The sequence below is a fragment of the Neovison vison genome, chromosome 11, assembly GCF_020171115.1.
Source record: "Neovison vison isolate M4711 chromosome 11, ASM_NN_V1, whole genome shotgun sequence".
In the NCBI taxonomy this organism is placed as follows: domain Eukaryota; kingdom Metazoa; phylum Chordata; class Mammalia; order Carnivora; family Mustelidae; genus Neogale; species Neogale vison.
Window position 1 is genome coordinate 145222657 of NC_058101.1, and position 18381 is coordinate 145241037.

The window sequence follows — 18381 nt, forward strand, 5'->3', positions numbered from 1 at the left end:
ATGAAAAAGTGCTCAACATCACTCAGCATCAGGGAAATACAAATCAAAACCACAATGATGTACACCTCCCACTAGTCAGAACGGCAAAAATTAACCCCTCAGGAAGCAACAGATGTTGGCAAGGATGCACAGAAAGAAGAACCCTCTTACACTGTTGGTGAGAATGCAAGCTGGTATAGCCACTCTGGAAAACAGTATGAAGGTTCCTCCAAAAGCTGAAAATACAGCTACCCTATGATCCAGCAATTGCACTACAAGGTTTTACCCCAAAGATACAAATGTAGTGATCCAAAGTGGCACCTGCACCCCAATGCTTATAGCAACAATGTCCACAATAGCCAAACTATGTAGGGAGCCCAGATGTCCATCGACAAATGAATGGATAAGGAAGACGTGGTATACACACATACACACACACACACACACAAACACACACAATGGACTATTAATCAGCCATCAAAAAAATCAAACCTTGCCATTTGCAATGACATGGATGGAACAAGAGTGTGCTACGTTAAGTGAGGTAAGTCAACCAGAGAAAGACAATTATCATATGATTTCACTCATATGTGTAATTTAAGAAACAAAACAAGAGGATCATAGGGGAAGGGAGGGAGAAAAAAAAAACTACAAAATCAGAGGAGACAAACCATAAGAGACTCTCAAACATGGGAAAAAAACTGGGTTGCCAGAGGGGCTGTGGGTGGAGGGATGGAGTAACTGGGTAATGGACATTAAGGAGGGCACATGATGTAATAAGCACTGGTTATTAAATAAGACTGATGAATCACGTAACTCTACCTCTGAAACTAATAATACACTATATGTTAATTAATTGAATTTAAATAAAATTTAAAAATAATTAAGTTTCTTAAAATTCATCATCTCAGGACCTCTTTATACTAGTAAGAACTATTTATACATACTAGTAAAAATTATCCATAATGTTCTTTGGAGCCCAAAGAAGTGTATGGATGTTTGTTTGTGTGGATTATGTCCACTGACATTCTTTTTTTTTTTTTTTTAAAGATTTTATTTACTTATTTGACAGACAGAGATCACAAGTAGGCAGAGAGGCAGGCAGAGAGAGAGGAGGAAGCAGGTTCTCCACGGACCAGAGAGTCCAATGCGGGGCTCGATCCCAGGACCCTGGGATCATGACCCAAGCCGAATGCAGAGGCTTTAACCTACTGAGCCACCCAGGTGCCCGTCCACTGACATTCTTAGTGATAGAATTAAGAAACAAAATTTTAAAAAATATTTAACCACATTTTAGTTGATTAAAAATAACACATCCATTACATATTAACATGTTTTATGAAAAAACAATGGTTTTCCAAAACAAAAATAATTTAATGAGAGAAATGGCATTGTTTTCCATTTTGAAAAATTTCTTCAATGTCAGATTTTTTTTTTAAAGATTTTTTTTTTTGTATTTATTTGACAGAGAGAAATCACAAGTAGATGGAGAGGCAGGCAGAGAGAGAGAGGGAAGCAGGATCCCTGCTGAGCAGAGAGCCCGATGCGGGACTCGATCCCAGGACCCTGAGATCATGACCTGAGCCGAAGGCAGTGGCTTAACCCACTGAGCCACCCAGGCGCCCCTTCAATGTCAGATTTAAGAGAAGGCAGCTGGATTCTCATATCTGCTTCTGCATTCAATCTGTTTCCATATTATGATATCATATCACCTCTGGAAAACTCCTCTTTACAACTATAAAAGAATGAGTGGGAAAAGCAATTATCATAAAAATAGCTATGACCTCAGAGATCCCTAAAAGGGTCTCAGGGAAGCCCATTCACACTTTGAGAATCCTTGTCTTAGGTGCTAATAAACCTGATTAACACAATTAAACTTATCATGCTCACCAGACACTGTTTGGAAGAACTATATTAATATGGACAAAGATTCCTCAACCTCAGCACCCTTGACATCCTGATCATTCTTATTGGAGGCACCACCCCATGCATGGTTAGCAGTATCTCTAGCCTCTACCCACTAGATACCCATAGCAGCCCCACTCAGTTCTATCAATCAAAAATGTTCCCACACATTGCCAAATTTCCCTAGCGATTGAGAACCACCACTATACATCTAAAGAAACATTTCTAGTGTTATGCCTCAGAGCTCAGTATTTGTTAGTAATCGCTTGTCTTCATAGAAAGAGGACACAAAACTGCAGAGATACTGAACAATTTCTGGAGCAAGAAGTGTGCCCAAGCAGGTTTTAGCAGACTGGAAACAAACAGACCGGAAATTCAGGGTTGAAAAGAAAAAACTTGTCGGGCCAGTACTTGAACCTGTATAAAAACAGCCACACAAGTACAGTATGAGAACATATGCCTCAGGCACAGCCATGAGTAGTCAATGTGGACAGTATGGCTTGGGTGAAGCCACCACCTGTCATGACTGACAAGCTGAGGACATCTCCAACAGGATTGACAGATAGAACATCTAGAGCAAGGAAGATGTTAATCTCAACTGCCTTCCTTACTGACTGTACCACACTAGAGCAACTCAATGCAATTCTGACAGTATATACTGAGATGGCATCAGATCCCACAGGTTAAGGACTCAGTCCCACGAGACTGCATCCCCCAACCTCTGCTTCAGATGCTTCAGATTGTAAGACCAGGTTTTAATCTGGGCTTCTGCTGACTATAAATCAGAGATTCACATGATCCACTCCTTGGGCTCAATTAATTTGCTAGAGCAGTTCACAGAACTCAGGAAACCTGTTTACTCACTAGATTACCAGTTTATTATAAAGGATCTGAAAGGATGTAAATCAAAAGCCAGATGACGGGCACCTGGGTGGCTCAGTGGGTTAAGCCGCTGCCTTCAGCTCAGGTCATGATCCCAGGGTCCTGGGATCGAGCCCCGCATCGGGCTCTCTGCTCAGCAGGGAGCCTGCTTCCTCCTCTCTCCTCTCTCTCTGCCTGTTTCTCTGCCTACTCGTGATCTCTGTCTGTCAAATCAATAAATAAAATCTTAAAAAAAAAAAAAGAGGTGCTCAAACTTCTAAAAAAAAAAAAAAGCCAGATGAAAAGATACCTAGGGTAAGGTGCCAAACAAAGGAATTTTGTTCTCGTAGAGTCTGGGATCTGGTGCTGTGATATGTGGGAAGCTTTGTGGCTTCGCTCTGCTTTGGGGTTCATTACGAAGGCTTCATGACATAGGCATCATCAATTAAATTACTAGCCAATAGTGACTGATTCAACCTCCACCCTCTCTCTTCAACCCCTAAATCAGGGGTTAGGGCTGAAAGTTTCAATACTCTATTCACTGTTGGTTCTTCTGGCAAAGAGTCCCCATGCTTAGGTACTTTACAAAAGTCACCTCGTTTATATAAACCCACTTGTGGCAGAGAAAGCTTTTCAGGAATAATAAGACTCCCATTTCAGCTGAAGTGATTCAGGGTCTGAGGACAAGAGACCAAACTCAACAAAGATGTCCCCATTGCTCTTATGGCTCAGGAAATTCCAAGAATTCTGGGAACTGGGAGCCAGGAACGGTGGACAAAGACCAAACAGATATTACTTGCTATAATACACAGCACAATGTGACTAGGAAGGTGGGAAAATGAAAACAAACTCATGCAATTTACCAGTCACCTAATTCTAAAAGCACTATCATGTGAAAGAGGGATTCATCTTGTACTTGGTCCAGAGATTAACACCAAGCCTAGGGGCGCCTGGGTGACTCAGTGGGTTGAGGCCTCTGCCTTCGGCTCAGGTCATGATCCCGGTGTCCTGGGATCGAGCCCCACATTGGGCTCTCTGCTCTGCAGGGAGCCTGTTTCCTCCTCTCTCTCTCTCTGTCTGCCACTCTGCCTACTTGTGATCTCCCTCTCTCTCTCTCTGTCAAATAAATAAAATCTTAAAAAAAAAAAAAAACAGGCCTAATGGGTTAAGAATCTAAGAAGGCATATATCAACAGAATATATGGGGGAAAACCTTCTGAACTAATGAAGTTACATAACTCTTGGCAGTGAATTTGGGAGACGAGGAGTTCCATGTCACCAAAGTTTTACCAAGTCCTACAAAAGTAAGACCAGGAGCATTCCAAAAGAGGATCCAACACTGCATGCAGGCTGGGCTTGAAGAGTTGACCGATGAACCCATGAATGAGAAAATATCTGCCCCTCCCCAAAAGACAGTCTCACTCGCCAAGCTATTTGAGCCAAGTGCCTGACTCCTCAATATAGAAACAAGCATGTCAAGCTGACCTGTCACCCCTTTCTGCAAGACAGGATAACCTTTCCCCAACCCCTGTGATAAATTCACACTGTACCATGCTGAGACCTGAGCTCCCTTAATTCCTGCTGCAAGTTGGCCATGCTCTGAGTTCTCCTTAGGTCCCAGATGCACAGTTAATGTGACACCGGGGTGGCCCTGACTGTTATGGAGTAATCTCGTCTTACCATTCCTTCTTCTGGTTTTCCCTTTGCAGTGGAAAAACGTGTCAGATATCATATATGAAAAAGCTTTGTGAATTGTTAACATTTCATAAATGCACTCATTAAACATAAAGTTATCCTTACTTGGCTTCTGAAATAGTGATCTTACAGCTCCCCAGCCATGGATATAGAGATGTTTGTTGAAGAGCATAATGATTAACCCCCTTGTAGTTTCCTAAGAGCCACAGCACCTATAGGCATTTTACCCTTATTTTCCTATATCCTACTATGCAAAAATATGTAAATAAAACAGAACAACAACAAAAAAAAACCATACAGGTACTATAGTAGTAATACTGAGCACTGCTCCAAGAGACCCAAGAGTCCCACTGATAATAAAGTCTGTGTGTTGGGGAACAGTTGGGGGGGGTAGGTGGAAATTTTAGCCAACTGGTGAAAGCTGGCGAAAGCTATAAACTAATGTCAACTTAGGGAGAACAAGATGAGAAGTTAACTAACCACCTACAGTGCCAGCACTGTATTTTCACTTTTAGAGTTATTATTGTATGAAAATAGGCAGATAATGTGTTGCTCTTTAAATATGCAACCTTTAAAAATATTCTCTTTTCTACCTAAAAGAACATTCTTCTGGAAGTCAATAGGAACACAGAAGTTACTAAACCAATTCAGTGAAATGGTGGGACATTCCTTCTGTTGATTGCTGCATAACAGCCCTCTCCAAAGCCTCGGAGTTTCAAACCCAGGGGTCACCAAGATCTAAGGGAAGGAAACAGATTCTCTTATCTTGATGGAAGGAATGTAAAGGAATTCGTGGTCATCTTTATGTAATCTGTCATAAAGAGACACATTTGTTTCATTTCTTCATCTGATACCCTGTACAACCAGATGACAGTCTGGATACAAGCAAAATAATCATTCCCAAAGTGACTTCACAATGTAAGCACTCTGCCGTAAACGTGCTTAGTAAGCCATACATACAAATACTTCTCTCATCACTGCTTCAAGTTTTTGTCATCTAAAGACAAGACGGCCCTGTTAGGCCTTCATTCATGGAAGGACGTGGAAGAACGTAAGAAGCTCAAACTCAAAAAAGAATCGGACTCATGGTTAAGGTTCTTCAAACTGAAGTCTGATCTCTCTAGCAATTTCCAGTTTCTTCCAGTAGCTGAGTCAAGTTGACAGATATTTTTACACTGTGAGATAGAGAACAAGAGTATTTGTTTATTCCATAATGTAAGTTTTAAGTATGTGGTAGTTGGCTTTAAGTCAAACAAGGAGACTATAAATGAACCATAATGTCCCTATCTTAATAACACTGTTGATGAGGGTACTGACAATCAATACCAGAAAAATACTGAGTCCTCTCTTCCACTCCTCGAAGATAATCATTGCCAACAGTTTCTTTGATTTCTTCCAAGAAAATTTTAAAAGTTGTCTATGCATATGCCTGCATACACACACAAAAACACACACACATAATTTCTAGGTACGTATTTTAACACACAGAAGATCCTAATAGAGATACAGCTCCAAGAAATTTTTAACTATTCAACTATTAACTGAATGCTTACTATGGAACATACAATGTTCTGGACCTTAGAAATAAATAAGCATGAAGGCCCTGAGGGAGAAATGTGCCCGGCATGTTCCAAGAATGCCAAAGAGGCCATGATGACCACAGTCATTAGGGTATGAAAGAAAAGTTGGGTCAGTGAGTAGGATGAGATTTTTTTAAGTTTAATTCAGAGTAAGGGAGTACACACCAGTGTTTTAGATATCATTCAGTTTCAGTGTGTTCATTTACTAGTGCCATATAAGAAATTACCACAAACTCAAAGCCTAAAAACACATTTACCACTACTGTATTTTCTGATTTGTGATGTGTATGAGAAAGGTATCATCTCTCAGAGTTTCCAAGAATCAGGAGTCCAGGCACATCTTAACTGGGTCCCTCTGCTCAGGTTCTCGACTCTGCTCAGGTTCTCGACTCATGAAGCCATAATCAAAAGTATCTGCCAGCCAGCATTACAGAGGCCAAACTGGGGATAAATCGGCTTCCATACTCATTTGGGTTGTTGGCAGGATTCATTTCCTTTCAGTCAGGACTGAGGGTTCTGACTTTTTGATGAACTATGGGCCGGAGGCCCCCAGTTCTCTGCCTTGTCAAGGTCTTCTCTGAAGGCAGTGCCCAGCATGGCTATCTGCTTCTTCCAGGCCACCAAGAACCTCCGTCTCCAGTCTGCTCCCATGAAGTCTTCTATAACAAAATCATCATGGGGAAAACAGCCCCTCACCCTAGATTCTAGTGGTGAGAATCAAGCCATAGGTCCCACAGGCATGCAAGGGCCTAGACCACTGGGCCACCTTAGCACACATCCACCATGCTTGGTATCAGTGCTTATGAGTCCATTCTTGTTAACGGGTTGCTGAGCATTTCTCCTTATGGCCATCCCATAATTTAACCCTCTTCCCTGCCACTGAAGGCTTTTTCTGTTTGTTTGTTTTTAAGTCTTTCATACAATTTTATTTTCTCCCTTCAACCATAATGATAGGATATACAAACTGTGTCTTAACCAGAGGGTCTGTAAACACAGGCTTATTCAGCCCACTTACATGCAAGGCAAATGTTGCTTCTTGAAATGGTCCCACCATGGAACCTGTGGTCATCTACCCCTAAGCACCCCCATGCCTGGCTTTATCTTCACTATACTGTGTGGCCACTTCACTGAATCTCATTTCAGACTTTAACTTTCCCATGGCTTCCATGACTTTCCCATGTTATTCCACACAGAATGTGTCTGACCTTTACTGTATTGCCACCACCTTTGGGACCCTGTGCCTTCTTGTCAGAACTGTCGCTCCCAGAGGCTGATCCCCTCTCACCCCTTTCCCAGAACCACTTTTTCCCTTGGGCAGCATCTTCGAAACTTGCAGCAGAACCCTCAACCCATTTCTGATTCTTGCACGGAGGTATGGGGGACATGCAACAGCAGTGAATATGCTCTACGTTTTTGCAAAATCTTGACACTTAATCCTTCGAGTCCAGAGAGATGGCTTCAAAGCAGGAGGTCATTCTAAGCCTTGCTGGACACGCAAACCATCACAAAAAGTCTGTTCCAGCTCACATATACTCATTTCCTCCTCCAGGAGATTTCCCTCAATTCTTGGTGGAACTTTCTAGCTTTCTTCAAATAGGTGTTCTTCATCTCTTCATTTAACCTTACACACCGGTGATTCATCTCTTGATTTAGGCTTACATCAGGCAATTCATCTTTTCAGAGAACATTGATAATAGGGCCTGCTCTCCCACTGTATTTTCTGAGGGCTTGTGGTACATATGGAAGCTATTGATTTTGGGAATTACTTTTAATCCTTTATCCCAGTGAATCATTTTAGTGTATATAAGAGCTCTTCAGTCTGCTCTCTGGGGCTATCTATGTGTACAATCACACCCGTAAATAATGCAAACTTTCCCTCTTCCAGTTTCCAAACCACCTCATATCGCTTTCTCGCTTTTCTTGTCTAATAATTCTAGGACAATAGTTAATTAGTAACAGTGAGCCAAGTCACAATTTCAACATTCTAAGTGTTTCGGTACGTAAACAGAATACTAACTTAAGGAATAAAATACACATTTTTAGATCATTTTAAGGAAGTATCCACAAATTTCTGTTTTACTAGAATACTTCCCTAGGAATTACGTAGATTCTGTCACATGCTTTTAGGCATTGGCGATAAGGTTTTCTCCTTTGACTTAATAATATGATATATTGTATTAATGTATTTCATAATATTGAGCCACTCTTGTACTTCAGAGATGAAGTCAACTTAGACTGAAATATTACACAAAGTATTGCTATTATTTCCTGATGTATTATTTAAGGTCTCTGCACAATATGCTTAAGTAAAATTGATCTACAAATTTATCTCCAACTGGCTTCGGCACTGGTGCCTTACCAGCATCATAAAAAGAATTTGAAACTCTCCTCTACCATGGTGTGGACCAGTTTAAACATTAACAGATTAAACAGTTGCTTCCAAGTTTAAAATTCACCTGTGAAAATACCTGTGTGTGGTGCTTGTTGTGGATGGCAGCTCTTTTAAAGTTTCCATTTTTTTATTAGTTCACTAATTTTATTCTGATTTTCAAAATTTTGTGCACTGTGTATCTATGGTTATTTCCATATTCGTTTCTATTTATATTTGTGAGCCTTCTCTCCCACCCGTTTTTCTTGACTAGCTTAGCCAAGGAAATCTGTTTTATGTTCCCAACTCCACCCAAAATGCAAGAGGCTTTATAAAAAAAAAAAAAAAGCACTTTTCTTTCCTAATTAATTAATTTCATCTTCTATATTTCTTAATTTTTCCAAATTTGGGGGGAAGTGGGTGGAAGTGTAAATTATTTCATTCTTACTGACTTGGTTATCCATTTCCCTCAGAACATAATTTTTGCACAAATCTTTAGGTTTTGATATTCTTGTTTTCATGATATTTTTCTAGGCATTCTCCAACTTTTTTATTTCTATTTTAATCCATGAATCATGAAAGTTTCTAAATTTCCAGGTGACCAGGGACCTTTTTCTTTTCTTCCAATTCCCAGATTTAGAGTGTTATACAGATCAGGAAAAAAAACAGTCTGTGTTATTTCTACCTTTTGAAATTTGGGATGTTTCCTTGTGGCCAAAAACAGATACTCAAAACCTATAAACATTGCTTTATTGTCTTCTGAGCTGCTGTAGGAAAATATGAGGCAAGCAGATGAATCCTCCTAATGGGTTTTCTATTTTTCCTCAAAATCTAGTAACTTATCACAGTTTGTTTCTATATGGTTAATTCTGAAGACCTTAAAATCAGAACTGAGGTTTCTTGAAATTCAGTGAATGTTCTGATCAGATAGATTATGGTCTCACTTTGATTCAGAAAAAAGTTATCATCTGTTTTATCATTAAGGTTATTTCTATTCCATGCATTTCATTCTGTACTGCCATGGTGACTTATAATAGGTCGTTTTTCCCTCCGCCTGTTTCTTTGACTTCTTTTGCCTGTCTCTCTCCGTCCACTGACCATGACTGTTTCATCAATGAGCGTAATTTTATTTTTTATTCTATTCCTTTTGACATGTTTTAATTTGTTCATTTATTTCAAAATACTGTACGTGTGTACTGTTTTCTTAGCTCCACAAGTACCTTCAAAAAAAAAAATCCCTTAGTCATTTTATTTTTTCAACTCCCATTTCATTAACTACTTAATTCTTCTATAGAGATAAATTTTAGTAAGTTCTTTTCTTCTCTTCCTTAGATCAGTATTTCTTCCAAAACAGATTCTTCCACTACAGTTTACATTTTCTCCCCTCCTGCTGCAATACATTCATATAGACTCCACAGTGGGTATTTTTGGTTGGTTGATTTCAATTTTACTTGTGTTCTAAACGGGCAGCTTTGTCAACACTTTATTCACACCACGACACCATGGGTGACACGTCCTTGAATCTCTTCCCATGTTGCGGGGGTCTGTTTTCTTCCTCCACACACAACAGTTCTGCCTGCCCGGCGCTCTGTAGCTGGAGAATGGTGTGTTTGTCTGCTTGGGCTGCCACAACAGAACCCCACAGACTGGGTGGCTTGAACAACACAAATCTATCTTCTCACAGTTCTGGAGCCTGGAGCCCCAAGCTCAAGGTACCAGCAGGGTCTGCTGCTCCCAAGGCCTCTCTCTTGGGCTTGTCGGTGGCTGCCTTCCTGCTGTGCCCTCACATGGCCTTTCCTGTGTGCAAGCACATCCCTGGTGTCCTTTCCCCTTCTTACACTGGATGGAGGCCACATCATTATCACCTTGTTTAATCTTAATTCCCTTTTTTAAAGACCCCCCCCCCAAAACGCTCCTCCCCTGTGGGTTAGGGCTTGAACATTTTCAGAGGACACAACTGGTCCGTAACCAATGGCGAGGGGGAGGGCAACAGTGCGGCTCGGGCTGCACACAACCTGGTCTTTCACCTCGGGTTTTGCCAAAATGCCTGTCTGTGTCTGTGTCTGTGCTCAGTTCCCCTGCCTGGGCTGCCCACAATTCCAGCAGAGGTCCTGGCCCTTCAGCCCCCACCAGGAGTCTCTGCCCTTGGTGGCCGCTATCACCATTTCCTAGCATTCTCCAGGCAGAAGACAGACCAGGTAAGAGGATTTCTAGATGCTCACATCACAAGCTATCAGGGTGTGAAACAGTATTCCTCTCTCCAATCTTGAGGTTCTCTTCCCATGTTCTTCTCTTATAGAAGCTCTTTTTTTAATTTTTAATTTAGTCTTGATTCTGAGGTTTCCTTTCTGACTTTGTTTATTGCTGGAGATCACCGCCCCAGGCTGTCTGTGAGAGGGAGTCCATGATGCATCATACCCCACCTAGTCTCCGTCTCTGGCTAGAGCAGCGTGGTCAGGAGGAGCTTCTGTCTTTGTGGAATTTGCAAGTCTAACCCAAGGCTGACCAAACCATCTTCTACACCTCCCTCCAAAAAGGGATTGTGAGGATTACATATGCCTCTGTTCCGTGTCGCATTTGTGGAAGGCAGAGTTAGGAGTAAAACAGATGAGGTCCATGCCAGTTTTTAAAAATGTCACATGCTGGTCTCTAGCTTTTCTTCCATTTGACTGATACCAAGGTGTTATTCTTTTCTCCTTTTAACCTATTTTTGATTTATGTTGTAAGATTTTTGAGATCTGAGCTTGCTATTTTAGAGCATGTGTTTGAGGTATCTGTTTTAGGTAAGAAACAGACAATAAATACTACTGGTAATGACGTAAGTAAAAGGTAACACACCATCACATGTAGAAGCCTGTAACTTTACTGAACTTCACTAGTTTCCTTACTCCCAATTGTGTCAAAGAGCCACATGTTTTTATTACGTTATTTCGGTATCAACCAAGTTCATTCCCTCAAAGCAGGGATTCCTAACTGAGGTTCCTTACGGACTCTGGTATTAGTATATACCCTCAAATTGTCTGTAAATGGTATATATGCACTTGTATTATTTTCTTTTTAGAAAATGAGATTGTTATCTTTAATCAAATTCTCCAAGAAGTATGAAACATAAAAACTGGTTAGGAATCACTGACCTACAGTAATGAGCAGAAAGGCTGCCAAGAACAGAAAACAATGGAGAATTAGAAACCATTTATAAGAGTTTGGATTCATCCAAATAATAAAGTCAAGTGAAAGAGTTTTCTTTTCAGTTACATGGAATTTGGATAAAGCCCAGAGGACTTCCAAAAGAGTTCAACTACAGTTGACTCTAAGCATTGCAGGTAATGCAGTCCTACAGAAATTGTGGCATAAAAGGAGTAGACACAAGAAACAATTATTATTCCGAGGACCCTTCCACATCAATCCATCAGTAAGTACAGCTTACTCTGAGCTTATTAGCACATTAAGCACAAATGACCTAATTCCTTCATTAAATTTTGAAAATGATGACTAATCCTCTTAGTAGTCATGTCCCGCATTTCCATCTAAACAGAAATGACATTCTAGAAAAATCAAGGGTTTAAAGGCTTTCCTGGAGAAAGAATGCCTCCACTTTCACTTATTGCTGAGTTAGGGAAAGAGAAACAATTACTTCAAAAGAGGCACAGCCTATAAATAAATTCTATTCTCAATATACAAAACAAGCAAAGTTGATTCAGCAACAAATTAAAGAGAACAGGAGGCAGATACTGAGATCATACACTAAGATTATGATCCCGCTTCTGTGTGAGTTTCTGATGTACACTGTTTCTTTATGTGACTATATACAGCACTGCTATCATTTCCAAAGGATTATAAATCTTCCTCAAAACCCATTAGTCCAACCACTTTAGAGGTTTGGTTTGGCACCATCTACAGTCTGCAGCCCATGTGCACTTTTGGTAATTAAGAATAAGTAATAATGATGACAAACAACACACCAGCTGTGCGATGATTAATAAGAACTGTCTTATGCACACAACCAGGCACTGGCATGTGTGTCTCAAGCAACTATATAAAGCTCATGCCTTTATGAAATCAAATACAGAGATTTCCTTTCTCACTCCTACACATTCCAACAGAGACATACGTAAGCACTTTTGTACAATTTAAACTTGGAGCTGTCCATGTACTAATATTGACTGAAACACTATGCATCATTTAAGCTTAAAAAGAAAAAAATATGGTCTTGTTTTTCTTGGGACAGTAGAAAGACCACAAAGAATTTTCTAACTGTGTGGCTTAACTGCCTGAAATCCTTTTTGGAATGAGGCAGACTGTCAATGAATAAAGCAAGCTGTGTGACCCTGGGTAAGTTAATTTCAACTCCCCAAGCTTCTGTTTCTCGCACTAGTCTGTAAACTGCAGAGAAAACAATACTACCTAAAAGACAACAAACAAACAAACAAACACACTCTCTCAGGGTTGACTGGTTGATTCATGGGTCCTACGAATGAGACCTAGCCAGTGGCTGGAACATCAGGTACTCAAGATGGCCTTGGTGCCGACCCTCTGCCCTACGCAGACTAGATGCTTCGGAAAAGCAATTGCGAATTTTATAATTACGTCCACTAGGTCTCCTACAGGCCTAAGTCACTGTTGTAAAGGGAATGGGTACATACCTTCTGAAGAAACAACTGATTGATTCACAAAGGAATGCCTGCTACATAAGTCTTCCAAGTATAGAAACGGTCTTAACCTGGCTTTGGACAAAGAAAGCTACTGGCTTCTGGAAGGTCCACACACAATCCTCGGGCCATGTTACTAGAACCCTACCACTATGTCAGAGTTTGTTACACCCTGGACTTCCAGAAAGCAAGATCTGCTTCCCCCCACCCCCTTAATTTTTTGTGCCTGTCCACGCAGTACAAGGCATGAAGGAGCAGCTTTATAGATGTCTGCTGAATGAATTGATAAGTGTATAAAAGAAATGATGCCAACACCAAATATCAGGTCATTTAATTTCCATCATGAATAATTTGAGATATATACACAAGTAAAAAATAATATAATAAATTCCTATCCGCATCACCTAACTTCATCAGTCATTAACTGACGGTCAGCTTAATTCATCGACATCCCTCGATTATTTTCAAGGTTGCTTAAGAAGCTTTAAGTAATTAGGTTTTACTTAAAGTGAATTCTAGATTAGTCTAGTAGACTCCAGAATTCTAGACACTTGTATCTCTACGGTAACAAGAAACAATACTTTGTCAAGATCAATAGAAGTCATCATTATCTGGTCAAGAGAGGAGCTGTGACATAAACAAAAGGAAATCAAACCCTTCCTCTAAATCACGATGGGTTAGATGGTACTGGTAGTCAAAAAAGAGAGAGAGAGAATACTACTACAAATATCTGTCTGATGAAAAACAATGACTTGGGAGGGGGAACACAGTGTTAATACTGGATGACTAGCTCACCTAACAAATCCTCATGAAAGGCTACATATTTGTTTTTAACTTTTTAAAAACTATTTAGTAAAAGGATTTTTTAGAGAAAAATCCAGAAGATTAAATAGAGAGTGCAGCTCTGAGGAGGGTATCAGCCAGATAATACAAAGCCCAAGCCAGGGTGAAAAGGGGCGTTTGGATCAGACGCCAAGGAGGGAGGGCAGAACAGACAGGGCAGAACCTTGATCTTTGAGAAAATGTGGGGCCCCCAATGGCAGCACCTGATAGAGCCAAAGAGTGAGAACAGAAATAAAGCTGACAAAACTGATTCCTGCCCTTTGGGGCCATTCTCAAGGAGAAATCAACCAACTGGAAAGTTAAACAAGGAGGGCTTTTAAGGACTTTTCATCCTGTGCCAAATTAGTCCAGCGACATAAGGCTGCATGGCTTGAAATTTACTTAACCTACACTGACCACATTCACCTCGATTCCCATGCTCCTTAATAAAGTTAATCCTGCACTTCCTAATAGGGCTGACAACACACACTTCCCCAACAGCATGGAGAAGACACTTCCAAAGCAAAAGACAAAAGGCTCTAAATCCCAAAGACAGAGAACACCCTTGCAGGAGAAACAGTAACTCACAGTCACCCCTGCCCTCAACCTCCTCACCCCAGCAGTTAAAAGATGCCCAGTGTGCAGAAGAGAATAAACACAGCAGGCATAAGATGGACATCCTTAGAAGGCCCGCTTGCCAAACTGGCCCTTAGTTGGTGTCTAGGGACTAGGCTGGTAAACAGTTCTTTAAACTGATAGAAAACATTCCCTTTAAGGTTAGGATGGCCCACCATGCCCAAACTGTTTGAATTCGTGTTCAAACGGTTTGGGCATGGTGGGCCTATGTGGGGGTTATGTGGAATACCTGTTTCCCATCTGGGAGTCTGGAATTCTGGTATATGGTGGGCAAAGGATGCCTATGTGACTAGCTCCCACAGGCACTGGTTTCCAATGGGCTTTCCTGAACAGAAGTATCGAACACACGTTTCTACATTTTCAGGGCTGGAGGAAGAGTCTGCTCTGTGTGACTTCTCCTGGGAGGGGAGGGCATAAGCCAAAGGACATGCGGACTCCTCCAGACTCCACCCGGATTGTCTTCTTCTCTGTGCTTCTTTACTCCATTGCTGTGATGATAGCTGTGAGCACAACTTTGTGTCCTTCCAGCACATCCCCGAACGTGGGGGTGGTCTTGAGGACCTCAGACACAGCCACGAAAGCAGGCACTACACTTACCAGCAAGACTTCGATTTGGAGGTTATGACATAGTGGCCTGCTTCTTCAAGTAGATATTTTAGCTCCTCTGACTTTTAGTTATGGCAGAAATTGGAGAATTTGTGGAAGCCTAGCAGAAATAGAACTGTCACATGCCCCACTGTGCATGAGCTGAAACTGTCAACCCTTAATTTAGCCATTTTCCAGGTACCATTCATTAGTGAAAACATTTAGTTAGGTAGGACACTAGTGTTTGCCATGCTAAAGAGGCAAGAGCTAAAATACTGGCACATGGTCAGCTCTCAGTTATCGCTAACAGTTTTAATTAAAATTAAAATTAATGGTTTTAATTTCAGGGCAAGTCAGAGGAATTCAAATGAGACAACAAGGCTGCACTGTGAAAACCTGACGAGGACAAAGGTGCCTTCTTCAGTCTGCCCCAAGTCAGGTTCCTTCTGCTTCCTACTCAGGGAGAAGTCTGAATATCAGCACATCTCAATGGAAAACGGCTGCCTTTCGTTATTTAAGGACAAGGCCTTTCAGCGTGGGCTCATTCTTTCCATGGCCAAACTGAGCCATCAGTATTTTAATAAAGGGTTTCCTTCATGGCTGGCCCGGGTAAGGAACAGAAACCACGAAGTGTCACTGATTAAATAAAGCGTGAATCTGAGATGAGCGACATCTTTATCCGTTCCCCTCCTAGCTTCTGAGCAAAAACATGGAAAATAAGTCAACATCAAAAAACAAGAAAGGCTGGGCCTGAAGACATGTTCCAGACCCTAACCTCACTTGGATATATGGCAGCTCTTGGTTTTCCCATGGTTCTAGGTTCTTAACCTGAAATTCCTAGAACTGCGCCTACATTTCTTCTGTGTATCTATAATAATACCATTTCCTGGGAACAGAACCCAAAGCCTTCGTTAAATTTTCAAACTAGGTCCTAATGTAATAAAACTTCAAAACCACTGCTCTAGACAGAGGAAGGGTATGGCACATGCAGGAGCAGACGTTAAAATGCTACATGACTGAGTGGCAGACTGAGGCCCACGCGGCCAGGAGATGTGTAAGAATGCGGCAGGGGAGGGAATGGCTTTATCAGGTTGGAGACCAACAACTGGGAACACAATTACTTAGAAGAAAAAGAAATTATGTTAGAGTTGAGAGAAAAGTCACTTCTGGTTTAAATACTGGTCTGAGAAAATTGAAGAAGAAAGTTAAAGAAGTTCTAGTTAAGATCAATGGGAAGAGAGCAACAGGTTCATATTTGGACAACCTCAAAATGCCAGGTTCCACCTAAAACTCTGTTGACTGGACCCACTTGATCTGTTTCCAAAAAGACTGGACCTGAGTAACAGCCAGCCCCAAGGACATGCCTAAGCTACCTGATAGCACCGAAATATAAACGGAGTTAAATCAAAGTTGACAAATAAATCATGCATCTGTAAATTTATCAAATTGCAGGTATAGCGCTTGTGAATTTTCTCACACTGTCCAAAGATGATTTAGTTTCAACCAAAACAGTACTAAACTGACAGAAGTAAAAAGGGATTTGTTAAAAGGAATCAGCAGGAAGTAGAAGGAGCTGGAACTCAAAACTGTTCTGAGGCCATCAGGAGTCAACTAACAACTCTCCACTTCTCACCTCTGTGCGCTTTTCTAACGAGATTCCCATCCTTCTCGGCGCTCTGCCTTCTCTGCTGGACACCTGACCCACTGCCAGGGTTCTTGTAGCCTCCCGCCCAGGGCAATGTCACAGTCACTGCTGAGTTTCTCCCCCTCCAATTCCAAATCTCTACGGGAGAGAACCCAACTCTGCCCAGCCTCCTGTGAGACTCCTCTTGAGGGTCTAGCCAGCTCTCACCAGCAGATCAAGATTACGCGGCACCATGTCTCACAAAACTAGGGATGCAGTCTACAGTAAGCCGTTCTCGGAGGCACGGGGCTGTCTGCCAGGACATATTTGGACTAAATGACTGTGGGGCAGCACAGATGAGGGGGACAAGAGAGAGGTTAAAGGGGAAGAGACGGAGTTCAGAGTTCAGAAAAATACCCTTCTCTCAGCCCTGCTTATCTGCATAGTAGCAGGCCATCTTTCCAGGAAGAGAAAAAACAAAACAAAACAACAACAAAAAAACTTCCTTCCCCAAGAACCCTAGTCTGATGCAAGTGGCCATATTATTATTAGGTAGGCTTCAAGAGAATACACACTCCATTAATATAAGCTCCTATTGTTGATTTTAAAGTTTTTGCTAAAAATAGGTCGCCTATTCCTAGTACTTTTACAGTCTAGAAAAATCATCTCTTTACATATTATCGAACTGATACCTCATGTGGGTATCTCCCCACTTACACTATTTGGTGTATTTTTGGATTTCTGAAAATTTATTTGAGACACTGAAACATTCTGTTTTTGGTGATTTCATTCAGTCTGCGTATGCTCTAGGTCTGCTGTTTCTAAGAATCAGAAGGTGGCTGCCCAGTCTATGAGCTGGGGACCACACATACAGAACCTTCCATGTAAAGCCAATTACAGTCTAGAGTTTAATGGTCCCACCTCCAGAGCCAGACAGCCCTGGGTTTAAATCTCACCACTGCCATTTACCAGCTGTGTGACCTGGGGCAAATTCTTACCCTAAGGCCCAGTTTCCTCATTTGTAGAATAAGGACAATGATATCTACTTCACGGACCTGTTGAGTGGGGCATTAGATGAGATCATAATGTAAAATACTTAACAGTGTGAGCACTTAATAAATACCAGGCTTTGCCTTATTATATGCTAATTATCCTGATGGTGAGGAACACAAGGAGAGAGATGAGGAGCGCAGCTTCTTCACTGGAATTTCTGGCAAAATTGAGCTGGGAGGCCTGACACAACCTGTCAGCCCCAAGGACAGGGCATCTCAGAAGCAGCCTGCGTGATATAGATAATGCGGCAAGAAGGGAGAGAAGATGGCCAGTTGAGAGGAGCGGCCCTTCCTGCCATTGCCTGCTGGGCACAGTGACCACATAAACCCCTTGGTTCTCTCAAAATACAAACAGGTCAGCACTAAAAAGAAATAAGCTATCAAACGATGAAAAGACACGGAGGAACTTTAAGTGCATGTTAGCTAGTGAAAGAAGCCAGTCTGAAAGTCTACCTACCATAGGACTCCAACTACCTGGCATTTTGGAAAAAGCAAAACTACAGAGAGTAAAAAGACCAGTGAGTGGTGGGCCTGGGAAATGGGGGGCGACGGGGTAGGGCAGACAACAAAAGAGATGAACAGACAGAACATGGGATTTTTAGGACTGTGGAAATACGCTGCTATTA

The 18381-nt window shown here is 41.4% G+C and overlaps 1 protein-coding gene and 1 pseudogene across 1 annotated transcript in view; both read right to left on the bottom strand.

Annotated features, from left to right (window-relative positions):
- The window catches only part of ARHGAP10 (Rho GTPase activating protein 10), a 324116-nt gene that overhangs the window by 77846 nt on the left and 227889 nt on the right, over positions 1–18381 (bottom strand). The gene's annotated exons all lie outside the window — the stretch shown is intronic.
- Positions 6945–7364, bottom strand: LOC122889600 (annotated as a pseudogene).